This window comes from Eublepharis macularius, chromosome 3, assembly GCF_028583425.1.
Source record: "Eublepharis macularius isolate TG4126 chromosome 3, MPM_Emac_v1.0, whole genome shotgun sequence".
Taxonomy (NCBI): Eukaryota; Metazoa; Chordata; class Lepidosauria; order Squamata; family Eublepharidae; genus Eublepharis; species Eublepharis macularius.
Window position 1 is genome coordinate 66,869,737 of NC_072792.1, and position 27,799 is coordinate 66,897,535.

Below are 27,799 nucleotides of genomic sequence, written 5' to 3' on the forward strand. Positions count from 1 at the left end.
CCATTAATTTAAAAGATAAAATTTTAATGTTAATTGCTTTAGACTGTAAGCTTTCCCTGACCATATTGTATCTCATTGGGCCTCAGACAGAGTGATATTGCAATCCTTATTCCATTTGGCTTGATATTTTAAGGGGATATGCCCTTCTTTTGAGTTTAGAATTTCATAGATTCTTGATATTAGGCCTTTTCGATGTAGTTGGGTGTACTTAAGCAGATGTTCAAAATCACTTAGGTTGCATTTAAGTACAGTTTTAAGAAAGGGCCTCTTCTGCAGGTGTTTGAGTTGGAGGTATTAGAACCATGGGATTGTGATATTTGTGCCTTTTTCTAGTTGTGATTTATCAAAATCCCTGTCTAGTTACATCTATAATTCTTGTTTTATGGAGATTTTTCAATATTTTGAAGTTGTGTATATGCATACCAGGTTGACATCATGATTGGCTAAGATAAGGGTAAAATATTGGGGGCTAGATATTTTCTTTCTCTATCCCATATTTTCAGGGTTGTGCTAAGAAAGATGAAATTCCTCTGCATCTCCTTATATGAGATGAGTGAAGATTGTACTAATGACCATTCCTTTCCCTATGAATGAATATCCAAATGCAGATTCCTGAAGGGCTTATAATGGGGAAGTGAAGAGCTGGGTTGGGATATGTCAAGTGAGAGATCACCTGAACACTCCCCCAAATCAACTGCTTGAGAGAGGTCACTTTTGTATTTCACCCTTTTGGGCTGTCAGTCTCCCAACTCCTCTTTCCCATGGCTATGCTCTTTCCTAAGAAGCTCAGGTGGTGCTGGCTTCCTCTTGTGGTTTCTCTTGTTTCTCCTTCATGTGGCCCTTGCTCTTGCAAAATGCTCATTTCCTCCCAACAGTTGCTTTTGGTGGTCTGATGAGAGTGCCTGTGTAGAAGCACTGTTGCATCCTTATTCTAGATTCTCCATGCATGCCTCTAGCCCACCAAGCTGTGAAACTGACTAAGTGCTGTAACTAAGATTAAGAAGACTCCTACAGTTTATGGTGATGGGTGTCAGTGGATGATTTACTGTCTTTTGTCTGTGCTGTGCTCTGATCTTGGGGCTGTTTGGGCTGCCTGGACAGGTGATGCCATGTGGTCATTTGTCTGTACTGTGCACAGATGCATGGCTAATGAAGAGGTATCATTTATGTGTTGCCACACAGCAACTAGAAGTGTGGCAGGAGAGTGCTTGGGAGTGTTTGTGCTGGTATGTTGATAACAGATACTGTTGTGCTGGCTAACAGTTGAGTCTAGCATTGTGATTATGGTTTGCCAATGCTAGCCCTAGTGAAGCAGGCAGAGCAGGACAATAAGATCATACCATCTACTCAGTTGTTTTTCCCTTTCCATTAACTATACAAAGGTTTGGCGATGAGGTTTGCCTTTCTTTTAGTAACGTTTAGAATTTCTTTTTTAAAAAAACTTTGTTGAAACTGTATAACACACAAAAATTTACAAAACACAAAATGTCAATGCTAATAACAAATAATTAAACAAAATACAGCTTATTAGAGTACAAGGCTTAGAAATAATGTTTTTATCTTTGTCTAGATTACTTAAGAGCAGATGCTGGTTTGTTGATCTAAGAATGGGGTCTCAACTGGACTCTCCATTACATTTTGGTTCTTGTTAAATTGTGCCCTGTCACACCAGGGCTAAGTCTCAATGTCTGGCTTCAGACTGAACCAGGGCACTATCTTTGAACATATGAAGTAAACTTACATACCCCTGAGCTGGTTTCTCTCACGATACATTAACTCACGGGAGTCACCTTGTTTCCAGACAGCCTTTAGTCCTCCTCACATCTTATATTCTAGAAAAGAAGCACTGCAGGCAAAGTAGGAAGTGCTTTTCAAGGTCAGGATGTTAGGAACGTACTGTCTGATATTTGCAGACGTCAGGCAATAACAATGGAGTGTGTGAGGAATAACTGTAAAGGCTGCAGGAGGAGAAGCCTGGCTTGGCTTTCACACACAGCATTTTCCTTGCTAAGTTTCTCAAGTGACAACGGGAGTTGCCAATTGAGCTTGAATACAAACGTAAACTCAAGGGGAGCAGGAAGCAGCAGGTGAGAGAGCAAAGAGGATCTGACAGCAGAAAGGAGAGGAGCAGGTTTAACAACAAAAGGGGGGGGGATGCATACGAAGTTTCAAATGTCCTGTGAAAATATAATAATTTCATTCCTTTCCCCCTGCTAATACAGAAGTGATGGTGGGGATGGTAATGGTGATGATGACAACAATGATTATAATGGAGGAAATGCAATCTTGACACTTTTCACGTCTCTGCAATGGGGTTGCCAACTCTGGCTTGGGAAGTAACTAGAGATTTGGGGGGGGGTGGACCCTGGGCAGGGCAGAGTTTGGGGAGGGGAAGGAGCATGGCGGGAATGGGATGCCATGCAGTCCACCCTCCAATGCTGCCAATTCTTCTACAAACTGATCTCCGTAGTCTGGAGAACAGTGGTAATTCTGGGAGAACTCCAGGCCTCACCCAGAGGTTGGCAATCTGCAATTGTGTCACTGAATTCAGATTTCCAAAGTCTGATTCCAATCACACTTAGAGCAGGTCTACATGTTATCCTTTCATGCTATCCGTCAATCACATTTTAATCACATCCTTTCTCCAAACAGCTCAGGGCAGCATCCATGTCTCTTCCCATACGTTCTCTATCCTCATAACAGACCAGGTAGTTAGACTGCATGAGGATGACTGGACAAAGCTCACCCAGTGAACAATGTAGTTGAATGGGACTTGAACCTGGGTCTCCCCCAGTTCTAGCCCAGCACTTGAACCACTATGCACACTAGTTCTCAATTTAACCTTACTTCATTTATCCCCTGCCTTTCTCCCCAGTGGGGACCCAAAGCAGCTTATATCATTCTCTTTTCCTCCATTTCTGCCATCACAACAACCCTGTGTGTGACTGGCACAAGGCCACGCAGCAGCTTTCCATGGTAGAGTAGGGAACCAATCCTGGGATGCCAGATCCTAGTCCATCGCTCTAGCCACCACACTGGTGTGGAAAGGACTCCATCTGAAGTATGGCAATGTTGTATTTCATTACATACAGGGCTTTTTTATTGTGGTACTCACTGGTGCTGAGTACCAGCACCTTTTGGAGGGGCTCACCCAAATCCTGAGGAGGGAACTGGTGGAAATCCGTACAACCTTATATATGAGACTAGCACCTTTAAAACAAAATAACCAAAAAAAGCACATCCCCTCCAGAGCTCCCTATTGTCCTAACTATTGCATCCTCCAATTTGTCAACTTTTATTGTATTTCCACAATACTAATCTACCTCCCCTTTTCACTTTTCTTGCTGTTTATCTAAGTTCAGCTGTCCGCACCTCTACTCTTCCTCATACTTTTACCAAAAACACCACCACCAAGATTGCATCTATGTATATACAGACTTCAGATCCTATGCCAAAGTTTGGAGTTGCATGAGTAAGGGCCACACATATGTGTCTCTTCCCTTTGTTCCCTTAGCAGCATTTCTGATACTCTAAGCCTACCAGAACCATTAGTAAACTAGTTCTAAAAATACAATTCCATTGCTGAAAGCTTCCTTACCTTCTTCACAAAATACAGGTCACAGAGCAAGAAGTACCCTGTGGAACCAACAGCTCTGAGACTCCGAAGCAGCTACTGCACAATCCCATGATTTGTTTATAGAAGGTATCCAAGGAGACAAATCCTTGAGAGAAGCTATTAAGCAATCTGTTCGGTGGAGAGGATATCCAATAAACAAGATTACGTGTAATGTGATTATATAATTATACAGGGCAACAATGGAAGGAAGAGAACGAAAAATACTTCTGTTTTGTAAGGCTCTGGGTAGAACGATCATAGCAGAAGAAGCATGTAGTGGAAGTGTAAAATGCAGCAGCTTTGTAGAAAGATCATTTCTCACCAGAGTTCCAGATCCAGACTTTACTGATCAGCTTTATCCTTCCTATTATTTTATTCCTGAGTGGGAATTACTAACAGCGTATCTGCATCTGCTCCTCTTTGTACCATCTGTCACTCACTGTTATCTTGAGAAACTGGCGTAGTCATCTGTGATCCAGTCACTGGTTGTAGTTGATCAATGGTGTCCACGGTGTCTGTGGAATAAATCCCACTGAATGTGGAATAAGCCTCACTAACAGGATTCTGAGTAGACCTGCTTAAGATAAGAAGGATTTAAAGAAGACCTTTCCAGTGTATTCTGTGAAAATCGGAAATGTCAAAATAAAGAGTGCCTGTGATATAAAATGGTGATAAGCAACACTCCTTACATTCAATATGCAAATATCATATCTAAATGCTAGTCCAAAATTTCCTGCCTGCTGGAAAGCTTGCAGGTCAGAGAAAGGGCACAGGGGATACATTAGTTTCAATGTGCAAGGAGTGTATTACATGGTAGAATATTCAAAGTTGTGGTACTAGTGTAGTATGTGAGTAGGATAATCCCTGGTTGAAATCCTGCCTCAGGGCCAAATTAGACGTGAAAACATCCCTCAGTCTGACTAAAGAATGATGCTGCCATTTTAAAGAGTAACATTGGCCATTTAAAATACCATGAGAACCCAGTTTTGATAAGGCCTACAGTGCCACAGGATGAGGTTCTCTTGTTACCCCACCCCCATGCCTTTTCAAGTGCTGAAAAAGCTTGGGGAGGTAGCTGTTTTGGCACTTGAAAAAGCACTGGGTGGGGGGCAACAGCAGCAGTGCTGTGGGCCTGATTAAGATTTTTAAATGGTTGCTGTTCATCTTTATACTGAGGTGGTGAATACACCAGGTAGTCTTGGGCAAGTTACTGTCTATCAGCTGCCGCTTTTCATGTGCAATATGAGAAGTTACAAATCTGATTTACCTTACAAAAGTGACACTTTAACACTCTAAAACACTACATAAATACTTTTTCTTCTTCTTCTCCCCCACATATTCTGAAACAGTTCCATTCTTTAGTACAGGAGTTTTCAAACGTAATTAATTGAGTTATCAAATAAAGAAACACTCTTCACACTGGATGCTAGAATGCTATCGGGGGTGTGGCTGTAGGTCACTGGGAGAGAACATGACTTTCATGAAAAAAAATCCAGGATCAGTCCCTAACATCTCAGATTACTGGTGCTGGGAAAGCCCTTTCTCTGCCTGAGATCCTAGGAGAGCCACTGCCTGTCAGAGTAGACAATAACCGAGCTAGATGGACCAATGGTATGATTCAGTACAAGGTCATTCCATATATTTCAATAAAACCTGAACTGAAAATGTAGTATGTGTTGTAGTGAAATACTTTTGTACTCTGTTTGGAAATCAATTACACATACTGTTTGAGTTGTTCTGCAGTCTGGCTGGAAACAGCAGAAGCTGAAGCACTGGAATGAAGCCTGCATTGTGGGATTTGAAGTACTGAAAGAGTCCTCCATTCCCCTAAATCACCCAAATAAAGGTAAGTTCACAGATGATGTATTTATCATTTGATAACTATAAGATTAACTGATGACTTGAATGCTTGAAAGATGGACCACATATCAAACTCCAGGAAACAATGTTGCCTATAATCAGAACTTAAGAAGAACTCTACCCGATCAGAACAGTGATCCATCTAGTCAAGCATCCTGTTTTGCCCTGGATGATGATAAGGATGACGACGACAACGACGACAACGACGACAACAACAACAACAACAACCACCAATAACATGACAGGGTTGCAAAGCTGATTCATTGGTCATTGTGTAAAAAGTATAACTTGCCAGTATCAAAGAATTCATGGGAACATCAGGTGGAAAAGGTGCTAGAAAATGAACAAGTCAAGATCTTGTGGGATTTCAGAATTCAAACTGATCAGCACCTTGAACATAATACACCAGACATAACAGTCATGGAAAATCGAAACGTCTGGATAATCGACATTGCAATTCCTGGGGATGCTAGAGTTGAAGAAAAAGAACAAGAAAAAATGATTAAATATAGAGATCTGGCAATAGAAACCACCCGACTATGGAAGAAGAATGCAGCAGTAGTCCCCATTGTCATCGGGACACTTGGAACCATCTTGAAAAACTTTGCAATTCATATGGAAAACTGCAGCTTTCTGACATAACACCTACAGAACTGCAAAAGACGGCGCTACTTGGAACAGTGTACATATTATGCCGATATTTGGTTGATACTTAGGTCTCCGGCGGAAACTTATATCAGCTTAGCAAGGTCAATCAATAATAACACGTGACCTCTGCTTATTGTTGATTGTATTTTGGATGATGATGATGATGATGATGATGATGATGATGATGATGATGATGATGATAAAGGTAAAGGCAGTCCCCTGTGCAAGCACCGAGTCATTACTGACCCATGGGGGGATGTCACATCATGACATTTTTTTGGCAGACTTTTTGTTTCGTGGTGGTTTGCCATTGTCTTCCCCTGTCATCTACACTTTACCCCCAGGAAACTGGGTGCTCATTTTACCGGCCTCGGAAGGATGGAAGGCTGAGTCAACCTTGAGCCAGCTATCTGAACCAGGCTTCCGCCAGGATCGAACTCAGATTGTGAGCAGAGCTCACTGCACTTATATACCTCTTTTCTAGACAGATTAGTGCCTCAACCAAAGTGGTGAACAAGTTAGTGTTATTATTATCCCCACAATACAGCTGGGGAGCTGGGGCTGAGAGGAGTGGCTTACCCAAGGCCACCTACTGAGCTCATGGCAGTAGTGGGATTCAAACCAGTAGAGTGCTGATTTGTAGCCAAACCATTTAACCACTTCCCCTCATGTTGCCTAGCATTGGTATTCAGTGGTTTGCTGCCTCTGTATACGGCGGTTCCTTCACTCACCATGGCCAGCAGCCTTTGAAGGACCTCTCCTCCATGGATCTATCTAAGTCCCCCTGAAAGCCACCCATGTTTGAGGCCATCACTACGTCCACTGGCAGTGCATTCCGCAATTTAATTATTCATTGAATAAAGCAGTTTTTCCTTTTTTCCATTTTGAACCTATTTCCCAACAACTTCATTTGGATGCCTCTAAGTTCTAGTATTATGGGAGAGGCAGAAAACTCTCTCTCTCTACTTTCTCCACCCAAGGCATAATTTTATAAACCTGTATCATGTCTCCCTTAGTTGCCTTTTTTCTATTACCTGAAATCATCACCATACAGTATTTTTTCATGGAGGTGAGCTCCTATGTTCAGCTCTGAGCTACTCAGTGGAAAGATATGCATATGTGAATGATGCTAAGCTGAATGTCACCCATTGCCATGTATTATGATCTGCCAGGAAGATCAGTAGGTTGAGTCCAGAATGTGCGACCACACATGGCTAGTGCATTGTCATTTTGGGTAGGTCAGTAGTTTTAGGTCTACATTAACTTTACCTAACAAATTCAGATCTGAGAATTTGAATGAGAATCCCTCACCCCAAGATGCAATTCTTGTGAAACTGTTTCTATGAGGCTGCATTTAAAGGAAACATCACACTAAGGCATGTGTTTGCAAATCCAGCATGAAAAGAAAAGGTTTTTTCTAATTTGCTGATGTTCAGGACACCCTTGAGAGCAAGAGATGGTAATTAAACATGCCAGTAAGGTACCTCAGTTTAATAATTAAAGCAGCAGTTTCTTGTCTTTGCTTTGCAGCAGAGAGAATTATTGCTGCAGCCCTCCCAAATGACTGAAGCAGCCAAACCTGACTTGGCACATTATTTTTCAGTGGCATGTTGTGGACTGAATTATGGGTGAAGAATGAGCATCAGATATGCAAATGAAAAGTCTTCCACATAAGCAAACTTCAATCTAGAGTCTCCCCTGCCTTTCTTATTAAACTTTAGGATACCAGTCATTGTGGTCATTGCAGTTGTAAGGCTGAATCTGGCAATCAGGGAGAGGGTTGAGGCATGGGGGGCATGTGATGTTAGTGATGTCACCAATGTCACTATGCCACAGGTACAACCCAGAATTGTCAATGGGTAGCTTTAGAAATCATTGGAAACTCTATGGTAAAACTCTATAGTTTCCAATGATTCTTAGAACTACCCCTTGTCACTGGTGCCTAAGCTGGAGCCCCCCCTTTCCCTCCCACAACTTCTTGTAGTGGTGGTTGTCAATGGAGCAAATCATAGGAAAACTGGCCACCATAAGCAGGCACATGGTAAACCTACCAGTCATATTAATTCTAGAAGCTGAATTGGATTATAGATCACTGAGGAATTGTTCTGAGAGTAGTCTAAAACAGATTCAATGTCACCTGCTTAGACATGTTTTTTGTTATCTCTGGTCAAACAGATTACATGATTATCCTCTTTTAAAATGCCTTCAGCTCTCTGTGAACAAATAACTCTATCTGTACCTGTTAGTTATCAGTTTTTTAAAAAGAAGTAATACCCATTTATCTGACTGCTATAGCCCAGTCAGTTCTATTGCAGTTCACCAGAGGTACTGTTTTGTTCTGGTGAACAGGCAGCTTTGTATGTGTTCTGTCTCCAGTACATTTATAAAGAGACAAGGAAGACCAGAATATGAGAGTATAGATCAATACTATCTCTCTGGCTCCAAGCTGTTTCTCCAAGCTGCAAGGAGTATGTGCACTAAATTTGCTTCAGTGCCTCATTTCCATTGCATGGGCATGGGAACACGGCATGGGAACACGGCAAGAATATTAGGCCTGAGAGAAGATTTGTGACAGAGGAGAAGGTTCATAGGCCCAAAAAGATGAGTTGCCATCTTTTTCCCCATCAGAGGTTCTGTGCCTTTAAACAGTTGAATGACAGGCTCATATTCAATAGGTGGAGCTTTTGTAAGATGGCAGCTGTTTCCCAGTTCTGCAGAAACTGATAACAACTTACAAAGTAACTGTGCTTTGCTGCCTTCTTTGTTGTGAAAATCTGTATAGGAAATTAGGTTTAGTGGCATTTCAGGTTTACCACATTCACGTCAAAGATGCGTATCATGTCCTGCTTCCCAGCTGACACCCCCACATCAATGTCCTTTAATGATGTAATCTTTGGCATATATTTTCCCTTCCACTTTTCCAGATGCATATTTTCACTGTAAACTTCTTCTCTGGTTTCCATAGCAAAGCATATGGCAGTTTCAACTTGCCCCCTCCTTAAAAACACACACACATCAGTGTGAAGGATATGTAGCTATTCACATAGGAACCAGAAATGAATGAAATGCTAGCAGAGCTGCCTAAAATGGAGATGACATAATTCGTGCTTCTGTGCATTTGTAAGAAGTCACCCGGTGGTGTTTTGCACCTGCTTACATCTGGCAAGCTGATGCTAGGAGAGCTCAAAGCTGAGGGAGTGGCAAGAATTTAGTCATTAAATATGCATTCAGAAGATCCTTTTTGGAGACAACTTAATTTCCCTGTTTCAGACTCTGTATCTAAAGATTTGTTTATATGAAACTCCTTAGCAATTTCCCTTTCACATACTTTTCCAGCAACACAGGAAGTCTAGAGTGATCAAAGGGCTGTGGTTCCTCACTGGGCCTAAATATGTTTTATAAATGAATTATTTCAGACTCCGAGGTAATGATAGGCATATTCTTGTTTACTTCCAGAGTCTGTTTTGACTCTCTGCACCATGCAGAGAGGTGAACATGCGAAGCTTCTACATAATGCCTCATCATCTAGCACATCTTTTCTTAGTAATGCACATCCTGCAAACCCCCCCCCCCATTTTTTACTTTTGCTATAAAGGGAAATGTTTTATGCTTGATTTCCTGTTTGTCTCTTTCCATGGTGAAAACATTATGTAGAAGCAAAATAAATCCCGATAGCAACGCTCACGAGCATACTGATACGCTATTATGTTCTGGTCACTTAGAAACTCCCACAAGCAGCTCTGAAGGAAGAGTGAAAGAAGGATCACATCATGAACCTGAAAGAACTTGACACATTACATGTGTCGGAACATTAATGATACTTTAGTGGAAAATATCATTCTGTGATGTATCCACTGTAATGTATTTAGTCAGAGTTATTTTACAGTCCTGGTGCTTCTTATTTTTCCAGTCTTTCCCAAAAATATACAGAGCCATTTTACTTGGTGGCATATGTTTCATGTTAATATATCATGTGATACTCTGCATAAGCAATATTTATGGGGTAGCATAGCTCTCAGTGCTTGCTCATGTGAAACTTGGAATTGCCCTGAACATACATACAAGAATTTGTTTTTCTCCTGTAGCTGTTTTTCCCTATGATCAATGACCAAATCAGACATACTCATTAAAAGTGGAGACATTTTAGCTTGAAAAGCAGAAGGAAACTGAGCTTTCCAGATCAAGTAATCTTTCCCAAGGAAGTTTGCTGAGGTAAAACAAGCTCTTGGGGCATTTGCTCTGCATATTTGTGTTTTGCAGCCAGACTGTATTGAGAAAATATTGGGCTTGTTGTGGGGATGCTAGAGTGGCTGGCCAGGCAATTCTTCTAAGCGGTGGCAAAACCAGTACAAACAGGGAGATGCTAAGCTGTTTTTTCTGCTTGCATCATTATTCCCATGGTGCTGCTTTAAATGAACCAGGGGACCTGGTGGCAAGGGCTTGCCAGATAGGTGTAGCTCCTTCTACTAAGCCTGTATTTAGGTCTGTGGAAGTCTCCTAACTGAGATCTCATTCTCAATACAAGCACAGGGGGATCTATGTATTGGCTTGATCGATTCAAGATTTAGGGCTGGGATCATACTTGCTTTCCTATTGGTGAAAGAGTGAAGAGGGGCTCCTCTTGACCACTGAAAAGTCAAAAGCCACACAGGATAGGGGCTGTGTTGAGGAGAGGAATTGTGTGAGATCAAATTAAAAAACAGGCAGAAACCAATGCTTAGCAGATAAATATGGAAGCATGTGTGTGCTTTAACAAAAATAGATATTGGAGCAGACTTTTCATTTCCTGGCTCAATTCTAGCGATTAGTGGCTATACTTCAAGAAATCTTGCCACCACTTAGAATGGGAAGAACTCCTAATTAATCTTATTGCCTGGATGCTTTTACTTTCAAAATTGGTTAAAAGATTCTTGGACTAATGGTGATGGTGTAAAACTAGGGTCAGGGGGATGAATGTATCATCACACATATTCAGATCCTAATTTCCTTCTTCAGAACGTCATAAACATTTAATTGCTCAAGCAATGTCTCCTCTTCACTTTTACTTTTTCATCTCATTCTCAATTGCTCAATATTCCTAATAGACAATGGGCATGCTCAGTCGTTGTTGTTGGTGGTAGGGGGAGTTCTTTTTCTTTTAGTAATTTCTCTGCTGATGAACCTATTCTGCTTTTGAGAAAAAAATTAATTCCACTGGCAGAGATAATAATAACATTACTACAATATCAAATAAATATTTTACTATTAAAACAAAAGTATTAGCAGAATAATATCTGAGATATTATAGTACTGCTGTAATAGTTATATTTGGCTTATCAAAATTAAAGTGTTTCCATTGGAATAGTATTTGTTGTTTTTCCTTTTTGTGGAGGGAAGGTGGATGGTGAAAATGCTTAACACAGGATTATAAAGCTTAAAAAAGAACCTTCAAAGTCATTTAATTCAAACATCTGTGCTGATGTTCTCAAATAAACGACAGCACATTGAGGTTTCTAACTCAATAATACCTTTTTAGAATTCTAACTTATAATATTCTCGCATTACAAAATGCAAAGCCTTACTCAATTATTTGATGCAAAATGCAAAGCCGTATTATTTTTGCCGTAATGATGCCGGTGCATCACATGCTGCGATGAACAGGAGGAGACAAGTGGGAGATCTCAAGGACTCGAGGGAGGCATCTCATTTTCCACTTTCCTGCCATGTCCTCTTTCCCTTCCCTGCTAGGGTTGTCAGGTGTCTGATTTTCACTTAGAGAGTCTGGTATTTTCTTGGACTGTCTGAGAGCTAAACTAGATGAAATGAATTACATATGTACAGCACATGAACACACTTACATGTCTTTCCCTGTTGCTTTCTTGTCCACTCGCACACTGTGGTCACACTGTACTCGATCCTTGCGTTTGGACGGGCTTAGAGTTCTTCTCCATTCCTCTGAGATGAGGGATGGTATTCCATGATGCACCTTCTTTTTGCACATGTTCAAACGTTCCTCTGTAGCTTTTCTGAGAGGGAGACTTGTTTACTCAATTGGACGTATCACAGAAAAAAACCCAAGACGGGTTTCCTGGGAGGGCTAAAAAATGGAGGTTCCATACCTCTGCTGAGAGCTTGCAGCTCAGCCCACTAGGAAGGGGGGCAGCTATGCAAAGGGGGATGGTGAATCCCTACTTCAGGAGCCGTGACAGTGTTTCTTGCTGTAAGCCAGAATCAACTCTTTCCTGCCTGTCCCCAGCCACCTCCAATCTCAATTATTTCCTATGGGGGCTATCCAGGGGGATGGGGGTGGCATTTTGCAAAATAAATCTACAGATTTTTCAGGTGACCTACTGCTAACTGTCCTCTAAAGACCTCCCAAGTTTCAAGGAGATTGGACCTTGGGGAGCCATTTTATGACCCCCCCCCCCAAAGAAGGTGCCCCCAGCCACTCCCTTTGTTCCTGTTGTGGGGGAAAAATGACAGCAACTGCAGAAACACATAGATGATGGTTTCCCCAGGGTCCAGTCTCCCTGAAATTTGGGAGGTCTTTAGAGGACACTTAGGAGTGGGTCTCAAGCAAATTCTGTGGATTTTGCTTGACAAATGCCACCCCAGCCTCTGGACAGCTTCCATAGTTTTCCCCACGGGAGTAGAATAATGGAGATTGGAGGTGGCTGGGGGCACCTTCTTTGGGGGCCCATAAAATGGCCACTCAAAGTCCATTCTTCATGAAACATGGGAGGTCTTTATAGAACAGTTTGGAGTAGGTCCCCAGCAAGTTTGGTAAAGTTCAGTCCTAAAATGCCCCCCAGACCCCTGGAAAGCCTCAAATTGCATTCCCATTGGAAACAATGGCCAAGTATTACCCAATTTGCTCTGTATTGCTGAGCCGAATTGGAGAATGAGTACCCCCACCCCCGCCGTCCTATTCAGGTTCAAGTATCAGGCATGCTTCTGAACTTTTGCTCAGATGTTTAATTGTGTTGCCATGATCTTTCTTCCCACCTCCTCCTTAGGAAGGAAGTTAAGCAGGAAGGAGGGTGCAGGAAGTAGGAGTAGGAAGGCAGTAGCATCAACTAGAAAATGGGAGAATTTAAAACATGCCAGATTAAAAGCAAAACAGTTTGGCTGTAAGCTGGATCTAAGGACAAAAAGAGCGGAGAGGAAAGCAGAAGCTGCCCAAAATTGATGCTCTGCAGTGACGACTTGCTGATTATGACCATGTACACTTGCAACCACAAGTAGACCAGTTACCTGACACATGCACACACTAGGGCCTACAGGACACGTGTACACCTGGGGTAAAATGGACATGGGCAGGTAGGAACAGACATGATTCTAGACACTTGCATAGCCTTGTGTAATTCATCTCATCTAGTTCAGCTCTGAGGGAAATGGAATCAAAATATGGGACATATAAATGTCCAATATTTTTGTGGTGGAAGGAGCAGCTGGCCGAGGTCACCTCGGCTCCTCCTCCTGCTAGTCAGGGAAGGCGACTCTTGTAGCACTTGATTGTGGTCATGCCATTGCCAGCCAGGAAAGAAGCTTTGCAGTGTGCCATCAGCATCCATGATGGCAGCCAGACCAACATGTCACTTGGGAGGGAGCAGGATGGGAGTTGACCTCTGCCCTGGTGGTGGCTGTAGGTACCCTGACAAAGGGAGGAGAAGGGGTGAGCTGAGCCTGGCCCCCTGCAGACCATCAGGTGAAAGGAAGGGAAGCCTCTCCTCAGCTCCTTCCCACCCTGTAAGGCAGTCAGGCTCCAAGCAGCTTTATCCTGTCTCAGCCTGTGAGGCAGGGCCTGGGAAGGAAGGAAGGCTGGCTTCACTGCCCACAAAGGGACTCCCCCCTCACGCCCTGAGGGACATACACCTCTTTCTCCCCCCCCCCATCATCAATAGATGCAGTGGGGTGTTGATGTCATTTCTGGAAGTGACGTTATTGCGACAGGCCCAGGAATATGCGTGAACTTTAAATGCACATAAAGATCATTCTCCCAGTGAGCACTGCCCCCCACCATTTCCTGTATAGGGTTTACAGGTCCCCTTATCCTCCCAGCAGGAACAGGAAGAGCCCGGCACTTACCTCCTTTATCTTTCTGTGTGCAATCAAAGTGTACATGAGCACCCGGAATGGTGTGATGACATCACATCCAGGAGTAAAATCATTGTGCAGGACGTGGGAGTGCTCTCACTCTTCACACTGGGTCAATTTGGGTCCCAAATGGGCAAATTTTAAAGAAATTCTGCAGTGGCATGGAAGGGGGAAAATACAGGGGAAAGGGTGACTTGCTATTTTGAATGGAACCATACCCAATTAAATGAATAAAAATTATGTAAATCAGTCATGAATAAATGTTTTAAAAATACCTTTTGGTATTAACCTAAATGGTCCTTAGCATTGTTATGGCTGCTGATTTGCTTGGTCTCCAATTGGGAGAAACAAAGCATCTGGAGTATATGGAATACCAACAGAGCTACTTCAAGCTACAGAAATGGAGTCCATCAGAATCTTAACAAGAATCTGTCAACAAATATGGAAAACAAAACAATAGTCCACAGACTGGAAACACTCAGCCTACATTCCAGTTCTATTGGACTATCGCGTTAATTTCCCATGCAAGCAAAGTGATGCTCAAAATTCTACAGCAAAGACTCTTGCCATATATGGAACAAGAAATTCCAGGTGTTCAAGCTGGATTCAGAAAAGGAAGAGGCACCAGAGATCACATAGCAAATTTACAATGGCTAATGGAACATACCAGGGAATTGCAGAAGAAAATCTGCAATGCTTTTGACTGTGTGGATCATGAAAAGCAATGGAGAGTCTTAAAAGAAATGGGGGTGCCACAACATCTGATTGTTTTGATATGCAACCTGTACTCTGGACAAGAGGCTACTGTCAGGATAGAATATGGGGAAACAGAATGGTTTCCAGTTAGCAAGGTTGTCAGACAAGGATGCATATTATCTCCCTATCAGTTCAACCTCTATGCAGAGTCTATCTGAGAGCCAAAACACACGAGAAGAAATACCTAGATTCAGCACGTGTTCTCTTACCTCAAGGTTTGCCGGGATCTGTAGGCGTCCTGGAAGCTTAAAGTTTAGCATTTACAGAGCAGCAGGAAGGGAAATACAGGCGCCTGTATTTCCCTTCCCCTTCCTGCTGCTCTGTAAATGCTAAACTTTAAGCTTGTGGAGTGAAAATTGGTGGAAGGAGTATTAACAGTTTGAGATATTCAGATGACACCAGGGCTTTTTTTCAGGGGGAACGGAGTTCTGGAACCTCTTGAAAATGGTCACATGGCCAGTGGCCCCGCCCCCTGGTCTCCAGACAGAGGGGAGTTTAGATTGCCCTCTGCGCTGCTGAGCAGCAAGGAGGGCAATCTAAACTCCCCTCTGTCTGGAGATCAGGGGGCGGGGCCACCAGCCATGTGACCATTTTCTCTGAGGGCAACCAACTGAGGTCCACCAACTCTTTTCCCAGAAAAAAAGGTCCTGGATGACACCATGTTACTGGCAGAAAATAGTGAAGACTTGAAATGACTACTGATGAAGGTTAAAGGAGAAAGCACCAAAGCAGGAGTACAACTGAACATCAAGAAGACAATAGTAATGACTGCTGAGGAATTATACAATTTTAAAGTTGACAATGAGGAAACTGAAATTGTTCAAGATTTTCTATTCCTTAGCTCAATCATCAACCAAAAGGGAGACTGCAATGAAGAAATCAGAAGATGGAGGCTTGGAAGAGCAGCTGTGAGGGAGCTAGATAAGATCCTTAAAGATAAAGATGTCTCTCTGGGGACCAAGATAAAGATGATCCAAACTATGGTATTCCCCTTTACTATGTATGGATGTGATAGTTGGACAGTGAAGAAAGCTGACAGGAAGAAAATTGATTCATTTGAAATGTGGTGCTGCAGATACCATGGACAGCCAAAAACACCAGTGGGTACTAGATCAAATCAAGCCTGAATTCTCCTAGAAGCTAAAATGACAAAACTGAGGCTGTTGTACTTTGGTCACATTATGAGAAGACAAGATTCTCTGGAAAAGTCAATAATGCTAGGAAGAGTTGAAGGCAGTAGGAAAAGAGGAAGACCTAAAACAAGATGGCTTGACTCAAGAAAAGAAGCCATGTCCTCCAGTTTGCAGGATCTGAGCAAGTCTGTTAATGATAGGACTTTTGGAGGCCTTTCATTCATAGGGTTGCCATAGGTCAGAGGTGACTTGCTGGCACACACACACACAAGTTTGACTGGTAAACACATTTGATGCAAAAGTTGCAGCATTCCTTGTAAGCATAGCATCAGAAAGAAAAGAACTGCAAGGAAACAGGAACCACAAATCAAAACTCGCCCCAAGTCAGTGAGCCGTAGGTGAAATTGGTGTAAATAACACTTTGGAAAAAGAGACCAATTAGTGAAATACTCTTTGGAGGAAAATTGATGTTTAACTCTGCTGATTGGTAGATGTCCATGTCAGTTACAAATCTGTTATGTCATTCTTTCTTCAATCTTCCCCACCTCCAATCATCTGAACTCTAAGCCATCCAGCAGGCATTAAAATAATGGCAACGTGAAGATTTTGCAATGCTATATACTGTTGAGATTGGTGAGTTATAATTACTATTTTAACAAACAGGACAGTTTCTTTTCATGTTCTGATTAGTTAATATCTGAGGAAGACTGAGAAGCAGTTCTCAAATGTAAAGTTCATTTCAGTCTCTGTTTTTAAAAAATGAAGCAATAATTAAGTTTCCTGTGGACATGTAATTAAGAAACAGCAGCTTTGAGTAAGCTCTCTAGACTTATTAAAATTTTAAGTTAGCCTTCCTAGTGAAAAGGTCAGCACAGCAAAAAAAGGGAAAGAAGCTGCATTTGTTTTCAGTTTCTGGGAAAAGAAAGAAAGGTTTGACTAGACCAATAACAACAGTTAAAAACAATGGTGTCAAGCACAGAGAAGTAATGGTATGAAAGCTCTATATACTCCATATCCGGAGGCATCAGTTCCTGCATCCGAGAACCTGAGGCTTTATGAAAGCAAGAACATGGGAACAAACTCTCTTATGTTCATAAGTTCCTTCCTTCCTGCACAATTTGGAGAAATAAACAAGAGTTGTAAGAGCAGTATTCAAATTGAAATACACAGATTGCCATTCTGTTGCTGTCCTTTGTTTAAATACTTTATATTTCAGTTGTGTGACTTTGCAGAGTTGTAGGAATTCAGCCTGCACCGTATGTCTTCATTGGGCAATGCTACCGTTGTATGCAAACACACTTTGTGAGTAAGCTGCACTCTTCCAGACTCTTGGCTTGTCTTTGAAAAATTCGACTTCCTTATAATTCTAAAGTATATTTTTTTCTGTATGTGGAATGACCTGCAATGATAAATATTCACAACCTATGTCTGTGTTGGGGTGATAAAGTGTCAGTAGTGTAAGAATCCTGTAATCCTAATGCCATAGTCAAAGTTCAATTAACCCAGTGTTTGTACTGATGTGTTCAACTGCCATTAACTGAGCTGAATTCAAACCTAGGAAAATATATTAGGAGGAACTGGACAATCTGAATCATCCTAGTGTTTTTAATATATATATATAGTCACAGTAGTGGAGTGGAGTGGAGTGATTAGAAGGTTGGACTAGAATTTCGGACTGCCAGCTTTGAATCCCCGCTCTGCCATGGAAACTTGCTGAGTGACCTTGGGCCAGTCACAGTCTCTCAGCCTAACCTGTCTCACAGGGTTGTTGTGAAGATAAAACAGAGGAGAGGAGAACAATGTAAGCCAGAATAAGGAATAAGTATAATGAATTTTCAGCACTATGAATTGTATCTCATGGAAGATTTCTGTGGACAGAGGGGATTTTTGTCCATGGAGCATGACTCACCTCACAAAATGCACATTGAATTGCCCCCCGGGAATGACTTGGGAAAAAGTCAGACGGTGTGCAGCAGAAGGGGGGCATTGGTGAAAATCACACTACCAGTTCCACCCTCAGGAATCCTCTGTGGGAATCAAGCCTTATAGTATTAGTGACTCTAATACCCCTGTCAAAATATCTAGCTTCAAGTAACACATGGTGTATGACTTTGCTCTGTGTGTGTGCGTGTGTGTGTGAGAGAGAGAGAGAGTGAGGGAGGGAGGGAGCTAGCTTTCTTATTTATTTTTATTTTTAAAAAGGAAGTCGCTCTTTTTACTACAGAAGGTGAGGTGAGGGCATAGCCTCTAAAGAGCTAAAGGAGGTGTTTTTTTTAAGTATGATAAGCGAAAGAAAATGAATGGGTAGGGTTCATGAAACAGTGAGGCGTTGATAACAGGGGGAAAGGCATCTTGTTGGTGGCCAGTATTTTTTTTAAAAAATCAACAGTTCAGGGTCTTAACCGTGAAACTCCAATCTGTTTTTCAGACCACCAACCCTGTTTTTTACAAGACACCACTTACGCCTGGATTCTTCCATCAGCAATGCCGCCACATCTTTCCTCACCTACTAGTGGAAGAAAATGCACCTTGCAGACTGTCAATGGATTAGCACCCTGATTTTAACAACACAAAGGGGCTGGAGCAGCTTCCTTTGTCACTTTTGCTGACAAAGAAATTAACCTTTATATTGGGAGAAATATTGAAAAGTTGCTTGTGCATGTGTTCCCTTTGCTTCAGTACACATTGGGGATCATGAAGAAAGCTTACGATGTGTACTCCTAAGACACAACTCTCACCCCACAGCTTTTTCACATTACAGCTGCATTGTTGGAAAACAGGAATATATAGAAACTGGCCAGGCTACGGGGCCTTTATGCAGATAGGTGGGTTTAGGATCACAACCTTAATCTAAAAAGCAGGCTGTTGGATCCATGGCACCAGAAAGCACTACAAAGGGCAAACCTCTGTAACCCCTTTGAAATGTCAAACAAGGATGTAAGAGAGGAAGGGGGCAGCTTGGCCCTTTGGCCTGCCTTTATATCTTCAGCACCTAGGTGTGAAATCAGCACAGCTTGAGGCTTGCAAGATTGCAGTACCATGCCCACAAACTGGGATAGGTAGTGCTTTTCATCTGTCTTGTGTGCATAACAGCTCCTGTGCTCCATCTTAGAAGTGTCACATCTGGAAGACTTTCCAAAGCAGCATCTCTACCCCCTCAGTGCCTTTCTTTTGCTCAACACCCAGCTTGAAGAAGTGTTCCAGTGAACTTGAGAACTGCTCGCTACTTGTAGCTGGTCTTAACTTATTGCAGGCTTTTGGCTGACTGAATTTAGTGCTTCACACAGCCAACAAAGGGATAGGAAGGTAACAGCAGCTGCTTAAATTCATTTCCTTTGCGCCAGTACTCTCCACTACAGCTTTGCTGGTAAGGCTTATTTTGGGAAGAAAGGGTCTTTATGCTTTCTTCACACCTTTGTTGCCAAGTAGGCCCCCTCTCCTGCTTTAAGGCCTGCCATGGACTGTGTTAAAGTTTCCTGCATTGCTGTTTTACTGCTGCACCAAGATTGCCCTGCACGTGTGTGCTCTAATACGCGTGTCAGTTTCCTGCCTGCTTGTTAATTACCTTGCTGCTGCAATAGACTGTGTTAGTTTCCTGACACCATGCCTGGATAACTGCACAAAGGACTTTCTTCCTGGGCAACCCTGCCCAGACCTATATCTGGACCTCCCAGTGTGTGTTTGGACTTTGTTACACATGTGCCCCGTGCCTGCATTGCCATCCGCCACGGACTGCGCCTGTTCCCTGCTATGGACTGTGTTTTACGTGCTGTTCCCCCTGCCTCCATGGAAGCCTGCCTCATCTGGGCCCAAGCCGCTGTTAGCAGCTGGGCACCTGCCGGGGAAACCTCCAGCGAGCCTGGCCAGGTGCTCCCTGGTCAGTTCCCGCCTGGAGCCTCCCGCGGGCCAGTCCCTGAGCTTGCCCTCGCTACCGGGCAGCCTGCTAACCAGCCCCTGCCATGCCCAGCCGGCGACCATGTTCTTAGGCAGCCAGAAGACCTAGAGGAAAACCCTGCCTTGGGAAGCCATTTCGGAGAAGCGGACACACCACGTCCGCAACGAGAGAACCTCGCCCCGCTCTGCATATCTTAGGAGCCGCCCCGGAGAAGAAGCTAATTGCCGACCATCCCAAGCACTTAAAGAATGCATCTCAAAGAAATCTCCACATTCCAGAGCTGATGGCATCAGGACAAGCCCTGTCCACTGGAACATCCATTCAGCCCACTCGGATCTCCCCCTCCCTCCTTTGTCCCCTCTTCCTGAGGTGTCACTATAACACAATCAGATTACTAAAGTGGCCCATCTAAGACATTCAGTAACCCATTAAAGCCTTTGTTTTAACCCGTGAGAACCACTAAGTACAGCACCAGCCCCAGGGTGCGTTTTGGGGTATTTAAGCTGGTCCCTCAGACCACATGGTGCGCGTGCCATTCCTATCCAGACCCTCTTGCTGTCCCTCTGTGGATCCATTGCTGGCATTGGACCACCTCGCTGTTGTGTCTCTGCTCCGCTTCAGGATGGTGAGTATTTCCCTTATCATCATGGGTACCTGCTCATGCGACCGTCTCGGTATTTCTTACTCTGCATTTCCTAGTTCTTGTATGCTCTCTTGTATGTATGTGCAAGTTCAGGCTTACGCCACACTATTAGTAAAGACATGTGTTTATTGAATCTATTTGTAGTCTGCCTCTTTATCACTAGAGTGTCTGGAATCGGGACCTCCGTAAACGTTGGTTAGATCCGCGCTAATTTTAGTTCCAGACTGCTAAGCTAATTTCCCCATCTAAATAGAGCAGTTCTGGTAACACCTTTTGTGTTGTTATAAGCAGATCAGCAACAGCTTGTTCATTCAGAGGCCACGTTCATGCCAAATCCAAAAGACCAGCCTCAAAATTCAGCCTGCAGTGTGATTTGTAGGTGTTGATACTTTTACAAAACCAATATCAACTTTCATAGGGGTTGGAGGGAGCCAACTCCATGCAATCTAAAAGCTCTGCAATATATCCAGAGCAATTGTAAGCTATGTACTCAGAATCATACTCAGGTCTATTTAATAGGGATTACTCCCAGGAAAGTATTCTTGGGTTTGCACTGAGATTTGACTAAATGAGGTGTTGGCCCTTAAATAATTTAGACAATGCAGGTATCCAACATATATATTCAATAAGTGACAATGTTTTCCTGATGGCCTTTCTTTTTTAAAAAAACATATTGTTACAGAGATGTGCAAAATATATAGATTTGACATGCATAGTTCCATTGCATTAAGTTCTAGCAGAATCAATGGCTTTAAATCCTTAAAGAAAAATAATTAAATATATTGATTTATTTTACTTGAGTACCTAATGAGGACTCAGCGTTCTCCCCTTCTCCTTTTTTTATCCTCACAACAACCATGTAAGGTAGGTGAGACTGAGCTCACCCAGCAAGCTTCCATGGCAGAGATTTAAATCCTATTTTAATGGCATTCCTTGGGGCCTCTTTACACATTATACGTTTTCTGAATGGAAAGCACTTCTTATTAGCATGAAATCTATTGAATTCATCATGAGATGGCAGTATATATAGATTTCCTTACATGCACAGAGCATATACATTCTGGGAAACTATGGGCACTCACAGTTCCCCACTGCACATGCATGCAGAGAATGTCTGTATGGGAGTGTCATACATATTGATTGGTGTGTGGGTTTTATACTGTTCCCAGCAATGGAAATAGAAAGAAACATGAAGCTTCCCTACTCTTTTTTATATTATACCCATTTGAATCTAACATAGTACAAGTATGTCAGAATCTGATCCTGATTCAGTCCTGTTTGTTTGTTTGTTTGTTTGTTTGTTTGTTTGTTTGTTTGTTTGTTTGTTTGTTTGTTTGTTTGTTTGTAGTCTGCCTTTCTTGGATGAGATTACACGATGAACATACATCACTAGGTTGATGACTGGGCTGGTGAAATGCAACAGCAACAGCCAGTGACACACGATTCTCTTTTCAGGTAGGAATAAATATATGGTACAAAGGTAGTTGGGGGATCTAGCAACTGGCCAAAAGGGCGCTGACCAAAAAAAGTGCTGGGTACTTCCTGCACATACTCAAGAATGCTGAGAGCTTGAGTTACCAAACTCAATTCAAGGTATTGATTATCACATACAAAGTCCTTCATGGCCTTGGCCCCTCATAACTTCAGGACTGCCTCTCTCCTTATACTCCGCCATGTTACTCATCTGAACAGGGCCTTCTGCAGGTACCGCCCTGCAAACGGGCATAATCAACTAACTGCTGAAACATGCACTTTCTCTGTTGGGGTTCCCTCTTTATGGAATGACTTTCCTCATGAGATTAGGATGGCTCCTACCCTCCTAGCTTTCTGCAAAATATGCAAAACTGAATTATTATGGAGAACTTTTTTGCACAGGTAGGAGTGCTGTACTATAAGGAATGGTTCAAAGAGATGACTTGATACAGTCATAAGGGCTGTAGACTATACTACTGCGTACTCTCTGTTGCTGTATGTTCATACTGAGTTGCTTCTGTGTTATTTAATATGTCAGGTATAATTGCTTATGCTGAGTTCCAGCATTGTTTCAGCTCTGTATTGGATTTCTGTTTGCTTTCAAATTTTTGAACATTTGCATACCTTATTACTTTGTGTATTGACTGCCCCTGCTGTTGAGCATATTGCCTTATACTATGTAATCCGCCTTGAATCTCAGTGAGAATGGCAGACTATAAATAATGCAAACAAATAAAATAAATAGATTGGACCACCTATGTTTAGTCACTTGATGTTGTTGATATAAGTCTTTGCCAGTTTGGTGTATAATTTAAAATGAAATACTGTACATCTCAGTTAAGTGAGCTGTTTTCCTGAAAACACACTTTAAAATATATATATATATATATATATATATATATATATATATATATTATATATATATATATATATATATATATATATATATATATATTAAGGCTGTAATCTGCAGCAGAAAAAGAGACTGTTGAAAGGTCATCCGGAACATTAGTCAATCAAAAATAACACACTAACTCCATTTGGCACATTGTCATGGAATTATTACATGTTATCTGATTTGATGGAAAGGAAAATAATAGTTTCAGTTCTTAAGGGCTTTCTACCACCCCCCATCCCCCAGCAGTAAGTTGTTTTGGTAAGTTTATTTTTTCCATTGCAGATTCATTTCACACAGTAATTTTATTTACTATTCAAGGATATGTTCAGAAACATGAAAGCTTTAAAGAAAGCTTTAAAGAAAGCATTAAAATAAAAGATTGTCCAAAATGACGAACAGCATGTGGTCACAGATTATCCCTTTCATTAGGTGATGTAAAACTAAGTAGAAAAATCATAAGACTGTTATCCTTCTAGCATATTTTTTCTGATACTGCACAGAGAAAGAGAAAATATATTTTAGAATATAAATAAAATGCAGTATACAGAAGTTACTCAAGAAAATATAAACCTATTAAATCTGTGCACTACAAAGAGAGTTCAGATGTTTTTGGTTTTGAAATATAAAGTTTAAACTTTTTGTAAACTCAGCCCTAGGTGCTTTTAGAGAATGGTAAGGAAGGGAGTATTCAATAGACAGAGAGAAATGAAAAATTACCCATACCATACAATTTAAAGATTTTTAAAGTCATAAGAGAAGAGCTTAAACTACTTATGTTACATGCATTTTCTACACTTTCTGAATAAATTTTCAGCAGCTACCAGTATGCTATAGCTGTTAATCTTTTCCTTGCTGTTTTGAGGTTCTTCTTGTTTGGGCAACAAGTGCTTATTTTTAAAATGGAAGGTTTCTGTGATTGGAACTGGTTATTAATTGTTTCACAGACTGTTAATCTCACTGATACAGACTAAAGGCATCTGGGCATTGATAGGGAAATGTTTTATAAATAAACTCTCAAATGGTAGAAAAGTTCCTGGATGATGGATTATAGTTATCTCCCTTTAGTTCTCCCTAGAAAGTAAGGGGCATTTACACAAACTGGAAAGGAACACTTATCAGTTTCATATACTCATTTAAAACTGTTGCTGCTATGGTGGTGGTGGAGAGTGCTATCAAGTTGTAGACAACTGATGGTGATCCTTGCTGGGGTTTTCAAGGCAAGAGACAAAGAGGTGGTTTGTTATTGCCTGCCTCTGCATATGACCCTCATCTTCCTTGGAGGTCTCCTATCAAATTACTAGCCAAGACATGCGCTGCTTAGGTTTCAAGATCTGACTGGGCTTGCCTGGGGCCATCCAGTTCAGGGTATGGTTGCTATGTCTGGATGCAATTTGTGCCAGCCAGGCTGTACGGCAGGGGAACATCCTATGGATGCAGCCAACCGGGCTATACCCAGTGCCACAGCCCAGGAGAGAGGATGCTTCTTGTGGTTCCTTCCACCTTATCACCCTGCCACATTATTTGTTTGTTTGTTTGTTTGTTTCATTTGTTGAGAATCCCTCTGAAATCAATTTGTAGCCCCTTGAAATCTGGACAGCTTACACAACTACTAGCATTTTTCTCAAGCTTTGCTTTTAGTTTATTAGTAGTATCCAAGGCAGGAGGCCCCACATAAGAATATAACTACAAAAACTCAGCAGGGGTCACTGTAAGTCGACTATGACTTGACAACACTTTCCACCACCATTATATTCTCCTGCCATGACTTCCCCACTCTGTCCTGTCCAGTATTTAAAACGGTTTCCCTGATATTCCAGCTGGCATGAATTGGTACTCCACCCATTGAACCTGGTGAACATCCAAGGTATCATCTTTGCTCCTTGATAATGTTCCATTAATACAATGGAATGGGACTTCCTAAAAAGCAAATCTACTTGGGAATGGTTTGTTCTGCACCCGTAGTTCTCACACAGATGGTTCCTTTGCTGCTCTGAGTGACTTGGTGCCTGATGGGCTCCTTCCTGTTACTGAGAAAAGTGTGGGAGGAAAACCAGAGAGAGAGAGAGAGAGAGAGAGAGAGGAGAGAGAGGAGAGAGAGAGAGAGAGAGAGAGAGAGAGAGAGAGAGAGAGAGAGAGAGAGATGTTCTCACATAACATTCCACTCAGAACTGGAGATTGTATCATTTCTTGTGAATAGGATTAGGGGGGGTGAGAATGAGAGAGAGAGAGAGAGAGAGAGAGAGAGAGAGAGATCCATCTCTCTTTTGCTCAATTGAAAACTATTAACGTCTTTTAGTATATATTGTAATGCTTTTATTTCCGTCAGTGCCAGCCAATGTTAACTCTAACTGGGAACATGCCTAAACATGAGCTGAATTGGATGTTAAACTACCCCTGGAGCAATCTGGGTGAAGTGGGCCCTACTACAGAATCACTGTCTGTAGATCATGGAGTCTGAGAGACGAATCATCTTTATTTATAGTGGACTAGTATCAAAGCCCGTTGTGGGAAAAAATACAACAGGCTCTAGAAAGGGGAGGGCGGGCAGGCGAGCATTGCCTCTTCCTCCATGACTGATCCCGGCCAAGTGAAGGTGGGGGCAGATATTGCCACCTGCTTTGCTCCTGATCCCAGCCAAGTGAAGGGGGTGGGCATTGCTACCTGCTCTGCTACTCATCCCAGCTGGGTGAAGGGGGGGTGGGCATTGCCTCCTGCTCTGTGCCTGATTCCAGCTGGGTGAACAGGAGCAGGTATTGCTGCCTGCTCTGCCCCTGATCCCGGCCGTGTGAAGGGGGGCAGGCATTGCCACCAGCTGCGCGTCTGATCCCAGCTGAGTGAAGGGGGGCGGGCATTGCTGCCTGAGCCGCATCTGATCCTGGCTGGGTTAAGGGGGGTGGGCCTTGCTGCCTGCCCCCTCCTGATCCTGGCTGGGTGAAGGGGGAGAGGGCATTGCCTCCTGCTCTGCACCTGATCCTGGCCAGGTGATGGTGGAAAACGGGCATTGCCACCTGCTTTGCCACTGATCCCAGTTGGGTGAAGGCGGGGGCAGGCATTGCCACCTGCTCCGCTCCTCATCCCAGCTGGGTGATGGTAGGGGGCAGGCACCACCCCGTCCTGTGCCTGATCCCAGCTAGATGATGGCGGGGGAGGGACGGGCATTGCCACTTCCTCCTCTCCTGATCCCAATTGTGTGAAGGGGGGGCGGGTATTGCCCCCTGCTCTGTGCCTGATACCAGCTGGGTGAAGGCAGGGTATATAAATTAATTTTTTTAAAAAAAGAATACTGGCTACTTGAGTAACCTCATGTGGGATAATTACTGGATGAAATCTGAACTTCAAAGCACTGATGCTGCTGCATGTACTCATTTGGCTTTTGTAACCTTGGTAACATTTTCTCAGTAACCTTAGCAATGTAAGTATCTCCCACAGCTATTCAAGGCTTGATTTCTTTTATTTCCAATTTTACCTAGGGATACTCTGATACCTGCTGTTTCAGCTCACCTTTTGTTCACTAGTCATAAACGAGGAGCCAGTTCATCAAATAGTTTAGCTGTTAACAAACTGTTTGCACCCAGTTCCTTTTTGCATATTCAAACAAGACAGTGCAGTAGGCTGTTTCACACACGTGTATTCTCAGGCCCATCGGAGTCCTATTTTTCCTGCCCTCTTCCCCCACAGATATGTTTTCACTGCACACAGCTAAGCAGCCAAATTGTATAAATAAACATAAATACTTGTACATATATATATTTAAAACTCATATGCATATGCATATGTATTTAAAACTCTTACAGTTTGTTATGTAAGTTCATGTTGTGGATTTTATTTCACACATGCACATTTTCTCACAGTACTGGGGAGGTGCCATTTCCCCCTCCTGTCATTTAATTATCTGATCCAGCCAACCACAATCTTGCATAGAATCATCTCACCTACTGCACAGGTGCAAAAGCCAAGTCAAGGAAATGAGATTTCTTCACAATAAAGAAACAAAACTACACCACCACCACTATTTCATAGCTGCAAAGGCCATTTGAAGTTGACAGGTGAACAGATTGGATGATGGATGAGCATGGCTGTTGAACTTTACATGTTCACCTATTGCATGTGTTCACTGCAAAGTTTGCGGCATCCTTAGTTTTATCCTGAAAGATTTGTTTATAGCTTCCCCTTTCTGTACCCATTAGTGCTTAATCTCATGTATCTTAAGTATTTTAAGTAATTCATTCGATGAAGTGAAGACACAGTTATACACAGAATAGCCCAGTATTTCTGCATCAGAGCTCATTGAAACAAACTGACTTCTAAGTGAACATACTTAGGATGGCAGCCTTCCAGACTAGACAATGGTCTTACTTGCAAATACATTTGATTAGGATTACAGTCACGAAGATATACTTTAAATATACATTAAAACACCTAAATCCTGTAGAAACAATCCAAAAGCTGGAGTAGCACAACTATTTATAATTGTGAATAAAGTGGAATCAGCTCACAGTTAACATCACCTGGGTGAAGTGGTGATGACTACAATGGTTCTGCCTCTGGCCCTGGTGATCCCAAGTCCTCCTCCTCCTCCTTCCCTTCCCTCTCCTCCTCTTCTTTTTGATTCTTTTTCTGTTTTCTTCTTGTCTGCTTCTTCCCGGCTGATTCCAGATGGCCAGAAATTGTGGTTTTTCTGCGGAAATAATCGCTTACCGGCCACGCGTTCACTTTCGTCTCCATCCGCTTTGTCTCGCAGCATGCCGTGCAGTCCCGCTTCCGGATGTTCGCACGGCCAACTGAGGTACCCGGGATTGGT

The 27,799-nt window shown here is 42.4% G+C and overlaps 1 long non-coding RNA gene across 1 annotated transcript in view; it reads right to left on the minus strand.

Annotated features, from left to right (window-relative positions):
* LOC129326482 (uncharacterized) overlaps window positions 1-3,686 on the minus strand; it is a 56,729-nt gene extending 53,043 nt beyond the window's left edge. The window contains exon 1 of the long non-coding RNA XR_008596698.1: window positions 3,599-3,686. This is a non-coding gene — a long non-coding RNA (uncharacterized LOC129326482). The remainder of the gene's footprint in view (window positions 1-3,598) is intronic.
* Between the last annotated feature and the right edge of the window lie 24,113 nt (window positions 3,687-27,799).